Below are 22,744 nucleotides of genomic sequence, written 5' to 3' on the forward strand. Positions count from 1 at the left end.
CTACAAAGCTTGCTTCCTGGGGCAGGGGGAAAGGAGCCAGCTAAAACAACCCTCTAAGCCATAGTCTTTTACTTTAGCTGTGTACTATAGAAGGATGGAAGTCTGTGCGGTACGGCCCCTTTTCAACTGGCCCTCCTACCTGCCTTACCCTTCCTTCCCCGGCCAAAATGGCGTGTAGAAAGGTCACCCCTTTCCATTTCCCTGTCAGCTTGGTCCCCTTCCTATAGTCTTCATTCAACCTGCTGTACCCACCTGGAAAATGTCTCATATTCACCAATATGTGAGATGGTCTTCCATTGTCTCTCATCCACACTCCCTCCATTGAAATGGAGTCTCCAGCCTTAGAATGGTCTAGGTCATTTATGGAGGTCCTGATTAGGCCAGACCTTAAGTCTCCTGGCCTGGGGAAATGGCCATAGACTAGGTTAAGCTATTCAGACTCCTTTCAGGCAGATAAATATATACTAAGAGGCGTAAAGACTGAACAGACTGAGCAGGGATGGGCATAGACCCTGGTTGTAAGGTCCTGTACATTCTGAATTGCTGATCATGTTGGGTGGTAGCCATGTTGGGCTGCAATAAAGCAAAGGAAGCCTGACTTTGAGGGGATAAATATGTAGAGAGCTGTAAATACAAGAGACCATTTGGTCTGAGAGTGCAAGAGAGAGAGAAAGAGATACTTAACTTCCCGCTGTTCTCATTTCCTACACATTATTTTTCAATGTGTTTATTATTTTCCTATATACCTCCTTTTAACTCAAACAGGCCTAAGTGGATTTCTTTTCTTCTGTAACCAATAAACAACCAAAACCATTTCTGTTTTATAATCTGTTATCCTAGGAAGACCAGCCTAATGGGAAGCATGCCTTAAAAGACAGAGGCATTCTATTAACTAATTTTTTAAAATAATAATAAACAACAAAAGAACAAGACCCAGTGAGCAAACTCTTCTTGGGCCATTGTACATGAACAAATTGGTGTCATGATTTACAAATTAATTGCTTTGTGAGTTTTGTCCATACAAATTATTCTTCCCCTATAGATCCTGATCATTTGTGGATGAGCTGATCAAGTTGTGTTTCTGCATCTGAGATCTGAGGTGACAACCACAGCAATAACAAGGGCTTGATTAATATCTTGGCGGCTCTATACCTTCTTTCTTACTTCATCTGCTACAGAAGACTCTGCCAAAGAGAGCAAACGAAAATGGGAGGAGGGCAAGGCAGCCTACTGCCTGATCTTAGATAAGACCGACCTACCTAGGGCTCAGATTTAGACTTTGACGTTTAGGTGATTATTTGTGTTCTGAGGATATGGTAGAGGTAAGATGCCCATGATAATATTTTACCTGTTCCCTAGTTCCTGCAAATATGCATGAGGAGCAAAGATATTCAAAGGAAATGCCCAATCGTAGAAACAGTACATACATAACAGTTTTTATTGTCTATTTTTATTGAAGAGAGTGAGTGTCAGAGACAAATGGTTTAAACTTTTTTTTTTTCTATAAAGTTAAAATGCTCGTAGAGAAAACTGACATGTCACCTTTTTGTGCCCTACTTTAAAGTTCACATACTGGGCACAGGGGGAAGAAAGGAGAGATTCGATACACCAGTGCCAGCTTTTTCACTGTGACAGTATGTAACTGAGTAAGATGCAAAGCTCTCTGTTATAAACCTGTAGAGCTCCACAGAATCTGCTAAGCCTTAAATAAACCTTCTATTTTTGGCCTAACCACTGTAATTGAATTTTCTTTTCCCTTTCCCTCTCAATAGTTATGAGCATCTTCCTATGAAAATTGTTTGACGTACAAGAAGTCTTAAGAAATGTAAATTTCTCGATATGCAAAAATTGAATGGCAAAGCGTACAACCAGGGGGATCAGGCAGATAGAATACAAGAGCATTTTCCTATGGTTCTCAACCTTGGGCTTACACTACAATCACCTGGTAACCTTTTGAAATAGAGGAATGCCTGGGCTCTATTCTTGCCCCACTGACTCATAGTCTGTGAGAGTGGGACCTGGGCAGCAATAGTTTCTTTTTTTTTTTTAATATTTTATTTATTGATTTTTTTAGAGAGAGAGACAAAGAGAGAGAGAAGAGGGAGGAGCAGGAAGCTTTGACTCCCATATGTGCCTTGACTGGGCAAGCCCAAGGTTTCAAACCGGCGACCTCAGTGTTCCAGGTCAACGCTTTATCCCACTGCGCCACCACAGGTCAGGCTGCAAGCAATAGTTTCTTTAAACACTTCAGGTTATAGCACCTGTAAGCACTCAATACAGATCAAGAGCAAGGGCCGAGTCTTTCAATCACTGATAACTTGAGACACTTAGGAAGAAAAAAAAAGAGAGAGAGAGAGAGAGAGAGAGAGAGAGAGAGAGAGAGAGAGAGAGAGTGTGTGTGTGTGTGTGTGTGTGTGTGTGTGTGTGTGTGTGTGTGTGTGTGTTGTTTCCTAATTAGCTAACCTGTAAGCAAGGAAGTTGACTGCTAGACCCTATAAACCAATGAAGCTGTGAGTAATTTATCCCATCTGCATGTTCTGTTAGCAGGACTGTGTCAAGTAGTAATATCATTTGGACACTGAATATATTAATGATGTAATTTCTAGTTGTTTCAGTTTAATTCCCCTAAAATTACAACAGAAAATTGGGACATGTGACACATTTTTGATGAAAGGACAAGAGAGGTGATTAAACCTTTACAGATACTTATTTCATTTCCATTGAGGTCATGGGGTATATTTCTTCACTCAATGTGGGATTCTTTTAAAACAGCAGGATGGTCAGTTTCAAACCTCATTTAATTTGAGCACTGGTGGATTTCTGACTGTGTGGACTATGCCGAAAATAGTTGGAGCCCCTAAATGAGATATCAAATAAAACTTTGATGCTGTCTTCCTCTTTTACGTGTAGTCTTCAGCCTGCTATAAACCAGCAGATTAACTCATCATGGACCTGAGGTGGGTTATCCATGGGCTTTTAGCAGAACTCACAGCCAGACTGTAGTTTGGGTTTATGGTTTTCCTGAACCTTGGGGAGGTCCAGTTCAGCCAAGTGCCTTTAATAATAAATTACATAAAAAGGAACTGAACTGTAAGTCTGCATTCTGCCTGAAGAAATGAAAATTACACCTAGCCTGTTGAAAATCTCAGCTGATCTCCAGTAAAATGCTATGCATCGAGATAACCAGGTTTTAGGTGTTTGTGAGGCTTTTGTTTGTATTCTCTCTCTCTCTCTCTCTCTCTCTCTCTCTCTCTCTCTCATTTTTTACCAAGCCAATAGCTCTTTCTTTTTAACACTCCCGGGGGAAATAAAAAATAAAATAAAATGAAAAGCACAGTCGCTGTCTTTAGGAATGTCCAGTTCCTGCACGTGCTTTAGCACAGGCATGATTCCAAGTGTAAAGCACAGGCTTAAAGGTCACCCGCGTCCTGCACACCAGATGTGATTCACAAAATGTTACTTTTTGTATCTTGAAATTTTTAAATGACATTCAGAAGCAAAAATGAGGTTATTGCTGGCATTATTTAACTCCTACTAACAGCTAATAAGTATAAATATATATATATACAATAATTTAATTCAACGAAAAAAAATTCAGCTTCATATCAATCTATTGTTGCCATTCAAGGGAAATGACATGCCAGAGTTTGAATTCTCTGAAACACATTTCAGTTGCTAGTATAAGACTGGGTTTATATAGTTATTTGTTGCAAAAGTTTTGCAAATTATTTTACAGCTTTCTTAGGGAACAGATGTGATTAAAAACTCACTGTCATGATAAACACTCTATAGCAGGGGTCTCAAACTCAACTCAGCATGTGGGCTGCAGAGCAAGATCACAGCCGTTCCGTGGGCCGCACTAGGTCTACAAAAGGCAACTGTTACGCAACACTTTTCAGTGTCACAAAACGACCAGAAACTGTAGTTCGCATCACAACTGCTGTTAACTAAGCTAATATCTAGCTAGGATGCTAAAGAAATGAAAAATACAAGTAGGCCCCTAGGCTTACTTAATTTTATCCAAAATATTTTGAACTTCGTGGATTAGTCTGCGGGCCGCACAAAATTGTTCGGCGGGCCGCGAGTTTGAGACCCCTGTTCTATAGTATTCTCAAATTTATTTACTGAACATATCACAAATTACCTAATTGAAATTCCTGTTTTTCTATAAACATTGATCATGCTTTCCCTCAGTGCTTATAAATGATTCTACTCTCATGAGCAGTATATTAATTGCTAAAGGAAGGAGGGAGGGAGGGAGGGAGGGAGGGAAGGAAGGAAGGAAGGAAGGAAGGAAGGAAGGAAGGAAGGAAGGAAGGAAGGAAGGAAGGAAGGAAGGAAGGAAGGAAGGAAGGAAGGAAAGGGAAGGAAATTGAACTCCCTCACTAACCTTTTCCAATCTAAATTTGCCATTTTCTTTCTAACCTTTACAGCTAGTGCTCGACTTATGACCATAATTGGTTCCAATAGACCAGTTGTAACACGATTTGGTCGTAAGTTGAGTAGGCTATATGTACAGTACTGTGAAATGATGTCATAAAAATCTTTAAGTCATATTTTATCATAATTTTCTTTCATTATTGTTATATATCATAATTTTCTTTGTTCATTTTATGCCATTTGTATCATCTCTACACCATTTTGTTTCTTATTTTTACATTCATCAGGTTTAAGTAAAACACTGCATTACCAGTACAACTGGTTTAATGTTTGCAAAGACAATTTCCTCTTGGGAGGGGTTTGATGAAAAATATCTAAGACACAAAACACAAATTGCTGTACCGAATCTGGGATAACAGTTGAAATGGCGCATGCGGAGATGGTAGTGCTGCCGGAAGCTGGTCCGCACTGTCATACGCCCAGCTCGGCAACGCTTGCGCTGCCTGACATGGAGCAGTCCTGGCTAGCGATTGTGGTCGTAAAGTCAAATGGTCATAAGTTGCATAGGTCATAAGTCGATCAATATTTGTAGTCTATTCAGTGTACTTTGTTTCAGAAAACATCTTTCATCTTTGCATCCCTATCTATGTCTCTTTTTCTCTTTAGCCCCTACCTGATATCATTTGCGTGTTTACACTACCTTTATCTTACATTTATGGTTTTTGCTACCTTTTCCCTGACATTTGTTCAAAACCTTCCACTACTAAGCCCTCTTAGCTCAATAACTTAACTCTCAATAAGTGTCATAATTAATAGATGATCAAACACAAGGTCAAGCAGGTCCAGTTGACAATGGTTTCTCAGCATTAGTAATGACTTTCTGAGTACATATGGCCAAATCCATGATATTAAAATATCCAATACCACAGTGGCTTTTATCCATTTCTAAGCTGTAGGCCAATAGTAACCTTGTGTGATTCAAGGGTAAAAAGTTTAATATATGTCAGCATAAGCAAAAATTTTAAAGAAAATTTATTGTGTGCTTACAAAGACCAGGCACTGTGCTAGGGGTAGGAACACAGCACTGAATGAGAAGGAGCCAGAGCTCTCACAAAACTAACAACAAAGTGTAGGAGACTGCAGATATTGATCGACTTACGACCTACGCAACTTGCAACCATTCGACTTTACGACCACAATCGCTAGCCAGGACTGCTCCATGTCAGGCAGCGCAAGCGTTGCCCAGCTGGGCATACAACTGCGTGGACCAGCTTCCGGCAGCACTACCATCTCCACATGCACCATTTCAACTGTTATCCCAGACTCGGTACAGCAATTTGTGTTTTGTGTCTTGGATATTTTTCATCAAACCCCTCCCAAGATGTCTACCAAGAGGAAATTGTCTTTGCAAACATTAAACCAGTTGTACTGGTAATACAGTGTTTTACTTATACCTGACGAATGTAAAAATAAGAAAATGGTGTAGAGATGATACAAATGGCATAAAATGAACAAAGAAAATTATGATATATAACAATAATGAAAGAAAATTATGATAAAATATGACTTAAAGATTTTTATAACATCATTTCACAGTACTGTACATATAGCCTACTCAACTTACAACCAAATTGTGTTACGATCAGTCTGTCGGAACCAATCGTGGTCATAAGTTGAGCACTAGCTATATTTAATAATAATAAATAACTTATTATTGTTTACTTACATCATATGTTATAAGGAATGTTATAAAAGTGAAAGTGACAAAGTACTGTAAGAATAAATAATTAGCCTGCCCAGGCAGTGGCACAGTGGATAGAGCATTGGACTGAGATGCAGAGGACCCAGGTTCAAAACCTCGAAATTGCCAGTTTGAGCACAGGCTCATCCAGCTTGAACCCAAGGTTGCTGGCTTGAGCAAAGGTCGCTGGCTTGAGTAAGGGGTCACCTGCTCTTCTGTAGCCCTCAGGGCCAAGGAACATATGAGAAAACAATCAATGAACAACTAAGTTACCACAATGAAGAATTGATGCTTCTCATCTCTCTCCCTTCCTATCTGTCTATCCCTCTCTCTGTCTCTTTCTCTGTCTGTCACCAAAAAAAAAAAAAAAAAAAAAAGAATGAGTAATTAGAGGGCCTAGCTCACTTGGGGTATCATAGAAAGTTGTTCTAATAAATAGACACGAAAACTTAGTCCTGAAGGATGGTTGGCCTTGTGAAAAGGGAGAAAAAAGTGTTCCAAACTAAGGGTACATACAGCAAGTCCCAAGGTCCTGAGGCTGGATAGACCTTAGTATAAAAGATCACAAGAAAGCCAGAGTATTTTAAGTAAAGAAACCTCAAGATGAAGTAAACTGTGAACAGGTCGAACCAGATAGCTCCTAAGTGGGCGGCCAATGTGGGATTATAAGGAGAAAAGCAAGACAATAAACTTTGCATTTTAGGAACACTCAGGTTACACGAGGGATTATGAACTGAGACTGCTGTGGGGAGGGTTTGCAGAGGTATGAATGGAAACAATGAGACCAGATAAGAGGCTACTGAAGTTCAGAGAGAAGATAATAAATTAGACTAGGGTGGTAACTGGACACAGAAAGAAGTAGAAGTTTTCAGAATATACTTTCATTTTCTAAATAGATCCTGAATGCTTCTACTTCAAAAGGCAAATGTTTGATTCTACCGATTTCACCTCCTAAATATATCCCAGTCTATATTATAGATAAATCCTAAATTATCTCATTTTTATGAGAATATTTGTGTGAGAGAAAGAATGAAGTCAATGAGTGAATTACTTAGCTTTGCTGTAAATCGTGGCTACCAACTCCAATATCACCTCTAGACTTCCATCTTAAGAAGCTTACTCATCACTAGAGGACTCTGATGGGGAGAAGGCTAGACACTGGGTAGATAACTATATCCAATACCACTTTAACACTGGATAAAAATAACCTACTCTGTTAACCATTGTGGCATTACATTTACACAGAAGAAACAACCAGTATAGGTAAATACAAATAAATATTCTTACCTCACATGATTGAAAATGAAGTACTCTATTTTATCAAACACATATAAAATATGAGTTACCAGCATTTCAAGGATGGGCACATGACAAAGTTTTGGAAACTGGATTGCTCCTGAAATGTAGGAGAACACCTATTTCTCACAATGTGACCTTGGAAAATTACTTTTAACCTGTCTGAACATTATTTGTTTCATCTGTAACATGATGATACAACTTATTTCATAGAATCCTTTTGTTATTTAAATAATATATTACATTAGAAAGTTTATAGCTTCTGCCATATAGTAGGTATAAAATAAATAGTAGTTAAGACTTTTATACTGACTCATCATTGTGAATAGTAATTACTATGCTATAACTTTTCAGGTTAAATGAGAGTTCGTTTACTAAATGCTGACTCACTCAGACTTGACCATATGTGTTTTTAACCCTGACTGTGTTATTTGGGATTGACTAAATTTGGAAAATTTAGACACTTGGCTGTTCAAAGCCAAGTTTGTGGTACATCATTGTGATCTCTGGTACATCCCACACCCTCCTAAAGAATCCTTAGAATTCTGATTTCCATCTTTGCATTTTTAATCAGTGTCAAAAGCTACCAAACATTGCCAGTTTACGGAGCTTGTGTAATGCTAAAAAAAAAGTTTCCATCAGAAATTATGGAACATGCTGTTCCTAAAAGTTGTAACAGGTCTGAACAAAGATTTTTCAGAATGTATTACTATGTCGAATGTAAAGATCATGTTTGTATATATAATTTATATATCGTTAGTCTGCTTAAATAGTCATGGTGACAGCTTATAAGAATTTAAATCAAATGGGTAATAGTATATTTTTTTTTCTGATTTACTTATTTCACTCTGTATAATGTTATCAAGATCCCACCATTTTTTGTAAATGATCCGATGTCATCAGTATACTCTTTACATACATACTCAACAGTAAATCTCTTTAACCATGCATTTATTAAACTGATTATCTCATGTAATTATTAAATTTTAAATTATGATTATTCCATGTATTTGATTTGTAGAAATTAAAATAATTAAAGCTTATATTGGGTATTTATATTTTGAAGTTTAGATGTTTAATACCAGATGGAAGTAAAGAAATACATTTTGAAATAGGGAAACGCACCAATATTTGTGGGTTTCCTTTAAACAAGTTTCTATCATACCATTTTCTCATGCTTTACTCTAAAATAGCCATTCCACTCCCTTGACTATAGATAACAAATAGTATATAGTAAAAAGTAATGTAATTCAATTCAATTTTTAAAAGTGAAAGGAAAAATAGTAACCCTAAAGCAACATTTAACTAGAATAAATTTTTTAATAAAATCATTGGCTAGGTTACTCAACAAAAAAACTCCTTTTGAATATATGGTATTTCCATGAAGCAATAAATTCTGGAGTCTCTCTGTCATGTCTGCAAACACCCTCCTACCCTCTACCCTCTGGCCTACCTAACCCCTGGCTGCCCAAGCCGATTTTTTTTCCCAAGTGAACCACACCTGACCTCTAATTCCTCATAGGCATCAAAGTTCCATGTCCCATTCTCCTAAGACTCTGGCCTGGGAGGCAATGGGCGGCAATGGTTATTAACCAGGTAAATGTTCCTTAAGATATATCGGCCAACTAATACGTGACCATGTGACCCCTTTCTAAGTGGCACTATACACACTTCTCTGTGGGGTCAATGCTAAGACATGAAGCTGATGTAACTTTCAGACAATGTGGCAGGCCAGTGGGTCACATAGGTAAAAATCCAGCTCTGGAGACAACGCTGCCTTCTCTTGGAATCTGTATGAACTGTCATCATTTTCAGGCCTGAGCTGGCTACCTGCTTCCCCTAAGCTCAACCAGTATATATCCTCTATTCTCTAGACTTCAGCTATTATCCGTAGGAGGATGACCCCTGAATCTCTATCACTAGAGGTAACATCTAGCATGTTTCAGTCTTCAATTTCTTATGACCTATTGAGGAAATCCACCTGGGTGTCCTGCAGGTATCTCAATCTCAATGCGCCTGAAATGGAACTGCTTCCCCCAACCATCTCATTATCTTCAGTTCTTTGTTTGCTATTAATGGTATCACAATTTCCCAGGTAGTTAAACTCAAGATTACATGCTGGCCATTGATATCTCCTTTTTTTCCCCTTTTTCTTCCGTACACATGGAACTGCCGAGAGTGTTAATGAAGTCACATAAAAGACAGAAATGCCCTACCTTAAGAACTCCGGGCTGGCCAGACTCTATGTGGAGTCTGATTCTAGGTACCTTTCTATGCACTTTATTTTAGGTAGAACATTGACATACAAAAAGGCATCTAGGAAATGGTGAATATTCAAAAACCATATGAGGTCAAACCAAGATGGCTGTCACAGAGAAAACATAAGGGAGACACTGTGGTGTATGGGATTCCAGATTTAGCTGTAAGAACAATCACCAAGACGTACATTATAAAATAAAAAATTAAAAAATTAATCTAGAACTGGTTACAGGATACATGGCCCTTTACCCAGACTGAGAATTTTAAAAAGCTAGGTTGCTGGATAAGGAGAGAAGAATAGTGAAGCAATTTCTTCGGAAAGAGTTGTCCTATGAGTTGAAATCCCCACATTCCCATCCCGAGCCTAGGGAATAGTCTCTATAGCTCTGTGGGGAGAGCTCTATGTTCATCCCTACATGTGGAAGACAGAGGAGCTCCTGCCTGACTTGTCATTTGCAAAGTCACAATGTTCTATGGCTGCCCAGCAAATGGCTGCCTAGGAAGTAACTGTATTTATGTTGAAATGAAAGTCAATGGTACGTGAAACCCAGGGACCTGGTGAATTAATTGCCAGTGGAAACCGAACCTAAAGTTATATTGAAAGGTATTCTGACCAAGGGAGAGGCCCACCAGGGCGAGGGTCCCCCGTGGTAAAAGGTAATGATGTGTACCACCAGGGGCTACAGTTGAAAGAAATTAGCTGAGTAAAAGGAATTGCATTAATTAGCTGAATAAAAGGAATTGCAGTGAGTTGGCCCAAATGAGAATCTCTAAACTGTTGTTAACTCAAAGTATGATCCATGCATGGCCTTCAGCCATCTGTAACACCTGGAAGCTTATTAGAAATGCAGACAGATATCACCCAGGCCTACTGAGGCAGAATCTTCATTTTAATGAGATCTAAATATAACCCTCTTCATTTTCGGGTTCTACCACCTCATTAAGCACATTAGATTTTAAGAAGGGAGCCCGTATAGGAGGGGACCAGTCAAGTAAAAACCTTCCTGTCCCCCCACTTTAACTATCCTTCCCCTCCCCGCTTAGATCTCCATGTTTGGAAACAGCCATTATAGAACTGCAAAGATGAGCAATGAAGAGAACGGAAAAGCCCGGGACTCAAAGGCAAGAGGGTGGAGGGTGAGGGCAAGGAGGAGGCATACTTCCAACGAACTCTCAAGAAGCAATGAATACATTTGATAGAACACTTCACATCACAGGACTGGGTCTGTGTTTACAACTTAACGTGACCATAGAATCTTATTTTCTGAAATTGACCAGATGTGTTGTGGGGCCACCCTGGCAGGGGAGGAGCACCACCTCAGGCAGGGGAGGAGCACCACCTCAGAGCAGGGGAGGAGCACCACCTCAGAGCAGGGGAGGAGCACCACCTCAGAGCAGGATTGAAAGGACCTGAAACACAAAAAAAGCAACTCTTTGAAGACTATACATCCTGGACATTCTGGTTCCCATTTCATACTGGTAACACTGGTCTCCTAGTCCTTGACTGTCATGTAAAAAAAGCACTGAATGCTTGCCAACTGGCAGACATGACTAAAACAGAGATTAGTAAAGCTATAAGAATATTCTATAATTGCTAACAATGTCTGACCAGAAAAGAGATGCACGTTGTCACATACCTGGAACAGCTCAGGCCCAAAAGACCTTCTAACCAAGGATGACACATTTGAGACTTTCTCTTTAGATTGGAGATAAAGTCTACATTGACTCTTAGGGTCTATAAATCATGCTGCAATATAGTCATGCCCACAGGGATTAGTAAATTCTGTGGGATTATCTGCCTCTGTATGAGTGACCAAACTATTACTTAGGCTTCTTGACTTTTTTACATCTATGGCTCTTTACAGTTTTCCATCTCTTCCCTTGATATCAGCTTGCCAGTTATTAGATATGACTTGCTTCTCACTCAGTTTGCTATTTCTAATCATCTGTGGGCTGCAAAAACATATGGCCCAGCTTGAGAGAACTCTGCACAAAGTAAACAGTCTGTCTGTGAGGACCTTTCTTACAGAGAATTTGGATTTTCTGTTATCTACCTGGTCACTCGGGGGTCCTCTCTGCTTATCCTCAGATTCTAGTGAACTTGTTCAATCGGCAAGGTAGGTACCCAGAGAAGGCACTTGAGTATAACCTTGTATATTCAGCAAACCTTGGGAGATACATTAATAGGTGAACCTTAGATCTCTGGGTGCAAATTCAGATTCTCTTAGTAGTAGTGAATAATCACTGGGGAGGTTCTTCATCTCCAGGGCCTTTTTTTCTTTTCACCTATAAAGTAGAGGTAACGGTAACAAAACTTACTTTGCAGGGTTGTGGGAATAAATAAACTGATGTTTATGGTGCACCTGGCACATCTAGTTACCAAAAATTTTTAGTTCCCTTTCCCTACCCAACTTTACCTTTACCAACTCGAGGCACTACAATGCATGCTGGCTATAAATGAACTAAAGTATCATATTTGTATATGAGGGTATAAAACAATGGTGTACAGGCAGCAAGTCAAAGACCTATGTATGCTCTAAACAAGGGAAGACCCAGCAAAAGATTGTTGGTTTCCAGGTTTCGAAGGAAAAGCTGGTAGCAGAGAGGAAAGGCATTCTTCCTCTTCGATTTCGGGTTCCACCACCTCATGCCAGGAAATCACCGTCTCTCACCTGGGCCACTATAGTCACATCCACACCGGTCTCCCTTGACCTACTCTTGCCCTGTCTGCCTCCAAGTCCATTCTCCAATCTGCATCCAGAATGATCTTTGTAAAACATCAAGCTGGCTCTGCCCTGCCTCTGTTTAAAAATCAAAAACCAAACTCCTTACACCCGAGGGCATTCGTGTCTGTTATTCAGCCTCATTTCCCATCCTTCCATGGGTTCCCTCCCACCTACTGCCCCCTCCCACACCCACACATACCTGATATTTACCAAAACCAAACCACATGAATTTTCTTAGAGATGCTTATCTGTCTCGCTGCCTTCATGCTTCTCTATTTGGAATGGCCTCCAATCTGCCCTCGGGGTGAAATGCTTAAAATCAAGTCATCCTCTCTGAACAGCCTTCTTGTTCTGTCCTCTGACCCACCTTCCACCCACAGAATTAATCACTTGTCTGTTCTGCTTCTAGATCTCTACTGTCAATACTGGGTCAGACCTGGGTGTCTCTCCTCTTGACTGTGAGCTTCCTAACCACACACACCCGAGCCCTTTCTCCTGTCCCCAAACAGCGTCAGCACTCAAAACCTTCTTAAGGTCAGGTAGAGCCACCAGCAGGGTGCTCAGTATTAAATGCCATCATCGAGGTGCCTTCTACCTTGAGGAGTCAGCAGCTTTAGGGTGTTATGGTATCTTTGGAAGATGCCATAATGTATAAAAACTGACCTACGGAAGTTCCTTTAACCTGAGACGCTACCATAAAGTGGAATGATCTGGTCAGAACAGAGCGTCTCAAATTTAATGTGCACAAGAATCACCTAGGAACTCTTGCAAAAATGCCTATTCTAATTCAGTGAGTCTGGGCTGGGGCCCAAGAATCTGCATTTCTAGCCCACTCCCAGGTGAGGCTGATGTATCTTCTTCGGTGGCAAGCATTTATAGATTATCAAATTCAGCTGGCATTTCAAGACGGAGTTTAGGATATAATTGAAACAGAGAAAACCTAAAAGTAAATGTTTTAAAAATCCAAGGCAAAAAAAAAAAAAGAGGCAAAGAGACAATCAGTTCAATTATGACACCCACAATGGAGGAATGGAAAGTACTTTCCCAAAATAGCATTGAAGGTAACGTTTCAGAAGTCCAAACACTGAGGAAGGCAGGAAATTTAAAACACGTATATGACCCATACACTTGTTCAAAAGCCCTTTTGATTGGTTGATTAAAATAATTGTTTTCCAGGAGTCAGCAGACTTAGTATCGAAGTGGAAATTCAAAGCTACAAAAAAGCTGAAAAAGAAAAACAAGTTGCTACATGATCATTTCCAAACGTTAAAGTTAAAAGCTTTTGATTTGACTAGAGAAAAAGTTAAGTGAACTATTTACTTTTAAAAGGAAGAAATAGAATTGTGCCTCCTCTAGAGGTTTCTATGGTTTCATTTCATATTTTTGCTCTTAATAAATACATAAAATGAGTCTTAAATATAAAAGACACTAATTAGGAGACTAATAAATGGTTTTAATAATTTAAAAACTGAAAAATTGGTTTGTACTCCTCCAGTTAATGACTCACAGACAGAAGAGCCGTGCAAAATATTATTCATTCATGTTGCCGGGTAGTCAAGGGATAAAGAAACATTTCCAGATCTTCTGTCTTGGGAAATTCTTGGCTGGGCATAAAGAGATAGAGCAGTGGAGGAGAGGGAGTGTACAACTTACCAGGCTGGCAAAAACAGTGAAATTGATAAACCGTTTCCAGCGCAGGGACCCACACTCCTTTCATTAGCCACAATTCTATGAATAAACTCCCGTAGTATAAACATCTCTCATATAAAGACTTTCATCAATAATACTAAGCCACAAACAATATCGTTTTGTGATGTCCTTACATGGATGTGTCTGTAATATCCAAAGAACAATACAAACATGCTATGGGAAAATGCCACAAGCATTTTCATTACTAGCATATGTCAATTTCCTCATCACTAGCAACATGTACTTTGCACTTTGCTCTGAAAGCTTGAGAGTTTTCAAAAGACATTACTGTTGCTCTGTCCTTACACAGACCCACTGATAATCCCGGCTGGTTCCCAACTCCAGGGAGAAGGAGTTTGCTTATTCAGCAGAGTCACGTATGTTTTCTCACAGTGGTTTGTTGACAACGACAGACACAATCAGTATTGGATTCCAAAGTAAGATTCCCCCTCTTCCTTGAGCTGAGCTATACTCAATATGCCCATAATGAATCCTGCTGGACAATGCCAAGTGTGGTTCTGTTCCAGACTTCTGTCATCTTGACTGAAAATCCTTCTAAACCCAGAACCAGGAAACAACGATTATTTCTTTTTCATTTTTTTTTTTCATTGCAACACCTTAGTTGTTCATTGATTGCTCTCTCATATGTGCCTTGACCATGGGCCTTCAGCAGACCGAGTAACCCCTTGCTCGAGTCAGCAACCTTCGGTCCAAGCTGGTGAGCTTTTTGCTCGCACCAGATGTGCCCATGCTCAAGCTGGCAACCTCAGGGTCTCAAATCTGGGTCCTTCCGCATCCCAGTCTGATGCTCCATCCACTGCGCCACTGCCTGGTCAGGCTCTTTTTCAATTATTTATTGAATTTATTTGGGTGACATTGGTTAATAAAATTAAATAAGTTTCAGGCATACAGTTCTATAATACATCATCTGTATATTGTACTGTGTGTCCACCACCCCAAGTCAAGTCCTCCCCCATCACCATCTATCTCCCCTTTACCCTCTTTTACTTACCCCCACCCCGTTTCCCTCTGCTCATCTCCATACTGTTGTCTGTGTCTGAGTTCTTGTTTCGCTTATCTCTTCCCTTCTTTTCACCCAACCCTACAACACCCATCTCTTCTGACAGCTGTCAGTCTGTTTTCTGTCTCTATGAATGTGTTTCTATTTTGTTGGTTAGTTTATTTTGTTCATTAGATTTCACATGTAAGCAAAATCATGATTATTTCTAAAAAGACTCAATTTAGCTCATAGTAAATGCCATGTTTTCATCTTGACAGATGAAAAAAAAAATCAAGAGCATTTACATAAGACCACATGGGTTTGAACTGTAGATATTATCAACAACACTGATTTTAGAAAAATTAAAAAAAAAAGAACAAACAACAACATTTCTTTCCCAGTACAAATGCAAAAAAAAATCTCTTTGATATTTTTCTCCAGTCTAAGTCGGGAAACTAGAACTTCTTTCGTCAAAGATCTGCTCCCAGAGGAACAGTCTATTGAATTGATGAAAATGAGTCCTGCCTCTGTCTGCCCCCTAAAGTGTATGCTTACATGTGTCATATTTTACCATTAGAAAACATGGATACAATTTACTCTTTAGAAACAATTTTTTTTCCCATTTTTTTGTTTGTTTTCCACGGAAGGGATTAGCATAAGTTTTTGTCACTTCTAGTAATAAGAGTTAGTATAAAAGCTTATTAGCTTAGTTAGCTCTAGCCAACTAGTGAGACCAATGCCATGAATTCAGTCCTGGGAGTGACAAGAAAAACTCAACATTTGAGATTCATAGCCTAGTTCCCCTTTTCAAATTTGAACACCCAAACCTGTTATTCTCAACTCTATCTGTACATAAGAATCACTGGGCTTCTCCCCAAGTTGCATGGAGTCAGTCAAGTGTGGCCTGATGAATTACTGTTTTAATCATCAGCCCATAAGGTGCTCATGCAAGTGGTCTGGGATCCTGAGTTGGAAGACATTTATAAAGTCACTGTCTGTGCAAAATGACATGTATTTGGGACATAGACGACTCAGGAATAAATGCAGCTCTTGGCAAAGCTATAGTCCTCACTGAACAAAAAGTTTAGAGAATGACCACCTAGGAATACAAACAACATATAGAACAAATCAGGAGGATAAGAGCTCTGATTTAAATAAAAAAGTACCTGCTTAGACATAAACAATATACTCTTTTTTACCCAGTTCTTTCCCTTAAAGACTTTTCCTAATTAAAGAACCCAGAGAACTGTTAAGTTTTGTTCAGAATTGTAGCAGTTGGTTTAAGTCTAATGTATCAACAGTTCCAGGAACTGTTGGACGAAAGGTATAAATAGAAAGCAATAACAGAAGCAATGTATCATGAGTTAAAGCAAAGTATTTTAAACAACTTATTTTATTGGAGTGGGGGAGGAGGGGTGGTGGGTGCAGAATCAGAGATCTGCCCTGCTTGCTTTTATCACGGCTGCGACAATCAAAGGAAATGTCTGGATTTCCGGATGTTCCTCGGAAATTCTGGTCTTAGTGAATTCAGAAAGCGTGTATGCAGGAAGTTGATAAGTACCTATCTTTTCCATCTGCTACTTTATCAATGGAACTTCATGTTTTAGAACAAGAGAGAGCAATAGGTATTATTTCCAGGAGGAGTAGGGGCATACATAGGTAGGAGGGTAGGAGCTGGGTCACAGTGAGAGAGGACTCAGAGGTGGGGAGGAGGTTACAGGTGGGCTGTAGTGAGAACCAGCCGGAAAAGGGAAGGCAGTGAACGCTCCCATTTCCGCCTTGGACTGCAGTTTTACTGAGACTTGTTGCTCCCTAGATGATTGGAGGTGGGAGTTGTAGGGAGAAAGGTGATAAAATGGGTGCAACTGGGCCTTTGTTAGAATCTCACCTTGGGTTCCCCCAAAACATACTGAGACAAGGATGTGGCACAAGAGTTGAGTTAGCAGGTGATCCCAGACCACCACTATGGAGAACTAGGGTCCAGTCCCTTGGGGAACTCTGACTCCATGTGTATAACACACCTTAGCGTGGTTCTGATTGAGGGGTGAGGCAGCTGGGTTATTTCCCTCCAACTTTCCCCAGTGGCTGGTTGAGGCGGACTTTCACAAACTGGTACCTTCTAGGCATTTCTGGTCTGCCCCAGGCATGGATTCGGTGACCTCCCATGGTCAGAGAACTCCCTCAGGGAAAGGGTCACAGAAGCTTAGAGGTTGGGGAGCCCAGAAATGTGAAAGCTGAGGTCATATGGGCAGGACGTTGACAGTAACTGGCACAGGGGAAGACCCAGTTGGATTTAAGGGAGTCAAAGATTAGGATAACCCAACAGCATATCCGTTTGCATGCCAATGCTCAAAGAATGTCTTCTGTTGGGAACAGGTGTTTGAATTTTTTTTTCTATTTTAGAAATATGCTTTCTGTGGTCAATCCTCCCCTGTCGTTTTCCCTGCAGAAAAGCCCTGTACTCAGCTATATAATTTTAATATAGTATAAAATATTTAATGATATAATAAATATAATACAAATTTCATTAACAGCTGCCATGACAGAAAAATGGGAGCCACATTTATCTTATTGACTAACACAGCTCCTTTGTGATCACATCATTTAAAAATTACATTCATAACAGTAATACTGAATACCAAATTAAACTGTTAGTTAATACTGTGTTTTTTAAAAAAATAGCTAAGGATATCCTCTGGGTGGCTTCCTAATAGACAGGCATTGCTTCCTCCCTGAAGAGTGGTCTACTTAACATGTTTAGATTTTGTTTCTTCCATACTTTGCTTTATCATTGTGGCTTGGGAGTAAATTATTTCAGCTTCTTCCTTCTTTCCTTTATTTATCTTATTTGTTTTTATTTGCTTTTAGGTTGAACGGGTTGGGGAATTGAAGGTCACCCTTGAGTGTCTCTGGGTTTCCGGTTTCAACCTAGGCTCAGCATGGAGATTATTGCAGGCTTCCAGCCTTTCCCGAAGGCTTCCTACTGTTGCCGTGGGGCAGCCCGACTGCTGTAATATTACTCATTTCCAATAGGCTTGTGGAAGGCCCTCCAGGGAGGTAGACTGGCTACTCTGCAGCCTCGCTCGGTTACCAAACTACCTGCCAAGGCAGCTTGGGGCTGAGACAGATAGAAGAGGGAGATAAATCCGAGGAGACAGCTCAAATAACCCTAAAACCACACTTGAGATTACCCCCAAGAGGATGCACTGGATGGGGGGAAAAATCAGATATCAGATCCCCCTAAGTGGAAATTTCCCAAAGGACTCCATTTATTACCAACTGCTTGCTTCAGATGGAAATTCCCCAAGACACCGAGGGGCTTGGTAGAGAGTCATATTATTTGGAGGGAGGATTTTAGAGGGATGGTTAATCATGTTCCAAAAGTCATATCTTAGTTAGTAGTCCCCATAATTGTTTAGAAGTCCAGAACACTTAAATGCTGCTATGATATTGCAATTCCAAGTCCCCCTGGGTCCCCAGGTATAAAACAGCCTCGATTAACCAGAATGCATAGCTATTTCATTATTCCACTGCATTTAATTTTTCTGATTACAAAACCTTCCTTTTATTTCAACACTTTATTTCATTTACTTATCCTAATTTAAAAAAATCTAAAAAACCAACACATTTTATTTATTTTTTGAGTCATTTCAGTGTTGAATATGGATCATTCTAAACACTCTTCTCACCACAAAGTATTTTAGATAAAATGAGAGAGGATCAAGAATGCTAGACACTGGTGTTAGTTTATTTTCTGATGTCTTGTTCTTTCTTTAAAACTCGAGGCAATTAAACGTTGTGAATAAGTTATGGTTAATTGAGGCTGTGCTAGGTAAATTTGAGCTATGTTCATTTGTCCCTGCTTATGAATGTCTTTAGATGTGATTTTAAGTTTTTCAAGTTTGCTTTGGTTTACTGATCAGGTTATATTGCAAAGTGCCTCAAAGGCAAGACCCTGACTTTAATTCAAGGTGCCAAATGTCTACTGAATATCCAAGTGCCAGCACCTGACTTCCTCCCTTTTCCGCCTTCCCATCCTACAGTGTTTAATCTCTGAGGGGTCACTCAGTCCATGTCTTTGTCAGTCACACAAGTGAACTACTAGAACCATCCTGTGGTGTCAGAGACTTGTCACTTGTATCTCTTTTATTTGTAACTCTCATGGAAATCTCCCCAAGTCCAAATACTGCCCAGAGCGCCTGTCAGCCCTCTGCTAAAAAGAGTATTGTTTTCGTCTTTCAAAGACCACAGCATCTTTGGATGGCCAGTATCAGTGGTCAGCCCCTGAAGAATCGGTCCGCTGTTTACATCCCAACCCTGGTGGGACAGGGGGTGAATGTTTCAAAAGAAAGGTACTACTTGACCACTTTTACAACTTGCCCTGCTGCATAGATAGGATGGGCTAACATTGAGTCAAACCTCCTTAACTTATTCAAAAACGGCTTCTTTTATCCCTTATTAGCTAATACCAATGTTAAAACTAGAGTAAGTATAACATCTGGACAAAGCGGACCTAGGATACTCAAAAAGTATAGCAGCCTCTTTTATTTTGCTGAATTATGTATAAAATTCTTTTTATAAAAGGCATTCAGAGCCTGTGTAATCTGCTTGGTAGTAATATAATAATTCTATCTCTGCTTCAGAGAAAGGACAGACGATCACATGAGCCATATTATTGAACCCTTTTCCCATAAAGGGCGTTTTCCAAGAGTTTTCACAACGATAAACCAGTCAATGGCAACTTGAAACACAGTTCCCTATAAAAATTATGTTTAAATGACAGTGTCTTGGGAATTCCTTCTGAGAACTTCACAAGAAATGGTTTTGCAAATTCTAATTTCAAGACCAATCAGTTGAGAAATCAGGGGGGAAATTATAATTCTCCTGTGAGACTTAAACCTCAACAATCAACACAGAGACCTTACTGATTCTAAGAAATCCACATGTCAAGTCAAAAGCAAGTTAAGCAAAAGCCAGCACTTCCAGTCAAAGGCCAAGTTCAATTTTTCTGATAACCAGAACAGGACCACATAAGAGAAATGATCAGTCTAATCAGTCAATTATAATTATAACTGTTGTCATATTATGTGTTCATAGCCTGTATGTACAGTATACTTTAAACAAATCATATGGAAGGCAATCCAATAAACAACAAATTCAAGAAACAAAATAAAGTCTTAAATTGGCAATACAGATATGTAACTTGGTGTGGTATTGCTAGCCTTTCCAGATTTAAATGTTACATTATTTGAAGTACTACCTATAATTATGTTCTCGGGCATTTTCCATTGTTCAAATATTCACTGTAGGTTCTTAATAAATAACTTCCAAATAATATTTATTTATGAATTACTTCTAGATATGTAGAACGATGAATTTTAAAGTGTATAAAGAACATTGCATGTATTTTAAGAATGACATAATTTCGAAATTTTCCAAGAATCCTGATTTCTTATTCCTGAAGCCAAATATTAATTTATGTCTGGGACTTGGCAACACTACTGGTTTGTTGGCCAGACATGGCAAATAAACATTGATAGTATTGTGCGCCCGTCACCCCTGCCTTCTCCTGGGAACTGTGCCCTTCCCCCCACCCCCACCCCAATCACACGGCCATGGTGGAAGCTGCCCGCTCTTTCACAAGGATATACACGATTAGTCCAGAAATTATTGCTGAGTTCTTCTGACCTTTTTTATATTGGAACTGGGGAAAATAGTCTATTTCTGCCTGATGGCAGAAGCTATGAGATATAAATAGGACAAGAGAAGCATGAAGAGAAAAAGGAAAAGAAGGATGTGCAAGTACCAAGTTCTGTTGTCTGTGAATCCACCTCCGCCTCTGTCTTCAACCTCGCCCACAGCTCATATCATGGTTTTCTCCTCTTCGCTTAAGCTGTGCTAATTTCTCTTTCTTTCAATCAAACGGTCAATACACCATGAACTTATTTAATCAAGTGTCGTTGAGATTATTTAATCTCTGAAAGTAAAGTCATAATAACTAACAATAATAGTAATAAAAATAGTTATTTTTAAAATGGCAATAACAGTGAGAACTGAGACACAGTAACACCTGATAATAAATCTTGGGGTAAATTAAATAACCAGAACTCCAGATTAGTGAGCTAAACTACAGATTCCCAAAGCAGTTTTCTTTTTTTTTTTTAATAACAGTTTATACACTAATTATCCTAATTGTTTAACTATCTATCACACTCATAGCCTTTAAGCAATGTAAAGGATAGGAGTTATGTCAACCTTCTTCACCACTATATCTCCAGGACACTAATTTGGGCACATAGGGATTGCTCAGTAAATATTTCTAGAATGAAAACTAGTGAACTCTCACAAACACAATAAATTATAAGGCTGAGGTATGTGCATAGGGAAGGAGTGGGATCCAGATAAGAACTTTATGCAGCTATCTTGATGGAAAAGGAGAAGGAAGAAGACCGGTACATTGAGCAGAACTGAGGGAAATCTCAGACAACATGACAGTGTTAGCTGCATGAGACCAAAAGGACAGTGGTCTTGACAGATAAGAGTGTTGCCCAGAGATATCATCTACTTCACAGTGCTGTCTGGAACAACACCGAGAGGATCCAGGCCATCACACTGCTTCCATAAATCCCCCAGTGGTGGCCTTAGGGAGCTGGAGTATTTTTCCCCTCAGCTTCCAACTCCAACATACCACATGCAGAATTGGACCAGGCAACCAACAGAATTGTGAAGACTTTATCAAAACTTTTCTGGGCCCTGGCTGGTTGGCTCAGTGGTAGAGCGTCGGCCTGGCATGCGGAAGTCCCGGGTTCGATTCCCGGCCAGGGCACACAGGAGAAGCGCCCATCTGCTTCTCCACCCCTCCCCCTCTCCTTCCTCTCTGTCTCTCTCTTCCCCTCCCACAGAGAGGCTCCATTGGAGCAAAGATGGCCCGGGTGCTGGGGATGGCTCCTTGGCCACTGCCCCAGGCGCTAGAGTGGCTCTGGTCGCAACAGAGCGACGCCCCAGAGGGGCAGAGCATCGCCCCCTGGTGGGCAGAGCGTCGCCCCCTGGTGGGCGTGCCGGGTGGATCCCGGTCGGGCGCATGCGGGAGTCTGTCTGACTGTCTATCCCCATTTCCAGCTTCAGAAAAATACAAAAAACAAAAACAAAAAACTTTTCCCTGGGTTCATTTGAAAGCAAAAGCCACCAGAGGGCAGAATGGATGCTGAGGTTGGACTCTGATGCCTTTTCTATCTCAGCTGATTATTAGTGATGAGGTTGTGAGGTAAGACAAAAAAAAAAAAAAGTTGTTGAAATTTTAAATTGGAGGTTTCGCCTTGTGATATTTTTTTCCCCACATGCCAAAATGAATGACTTAGATTGGAGTCTTTTTTATTTATTTATTGTGTTGACATAGATTCTAGTGTCTCCCCGAATGCATTCCCCCCTCCCCGTATTCCCCTCAACATCTCCCTCCCCCCCTTCCCTTCAGGTTTAAGATTGGAGTCCTGAGAGTAGCTAAGCAGCTTAGGTTGATTGGACATGAAGGAAAATATTCTTTAAGGCTGAGAGCTAGATAAAGGCCAGATCTCAAGAGCTTGGTGAATGCCATTCTAGAGATGTGCACTTTATCCTCTAGGTCGCTACTACTCAAAATGAGGTCCATGTGCAAAC

The 22,744-nt window shown here is 40.0% G+C and overlaps 1 non-coding gene across 1 annotated transcript; it reads left to right on the forward strand.

Annotated features, from left to right (window-relative positions):
- Positions 1-21,841: 21,841 nt before the first annotated feature.
- TRNAA-GGC (transfer RNA alanine (anticodon GGC)) lies at positions 21,842-21,917 on the forward strand. The gene has a single exon. It is a non-coding gene; the product is annotated as a tRNA-Ala (tRNA).
- The last annotated feature ends 827 nt before the right edge of the window (positions 21,918-22,744 follow it).

The sequence above is a fragment of the Saccopteryx leptura genome, chromosome 10 (assembly GCF_036850995.1).
Source record: "Saccopteryx leptura isolate mSacLep1 chromosome 10, mSacLep1_pri_phased_curated, whole genome shotgun sequence".
Classification (NCBI taxonomy): Eukaryota; Metazoa; Chordata; class Mammalia; order Chiroptera; family Emballonuridae; genus Saccopteryx; species Saccopteryx leptura.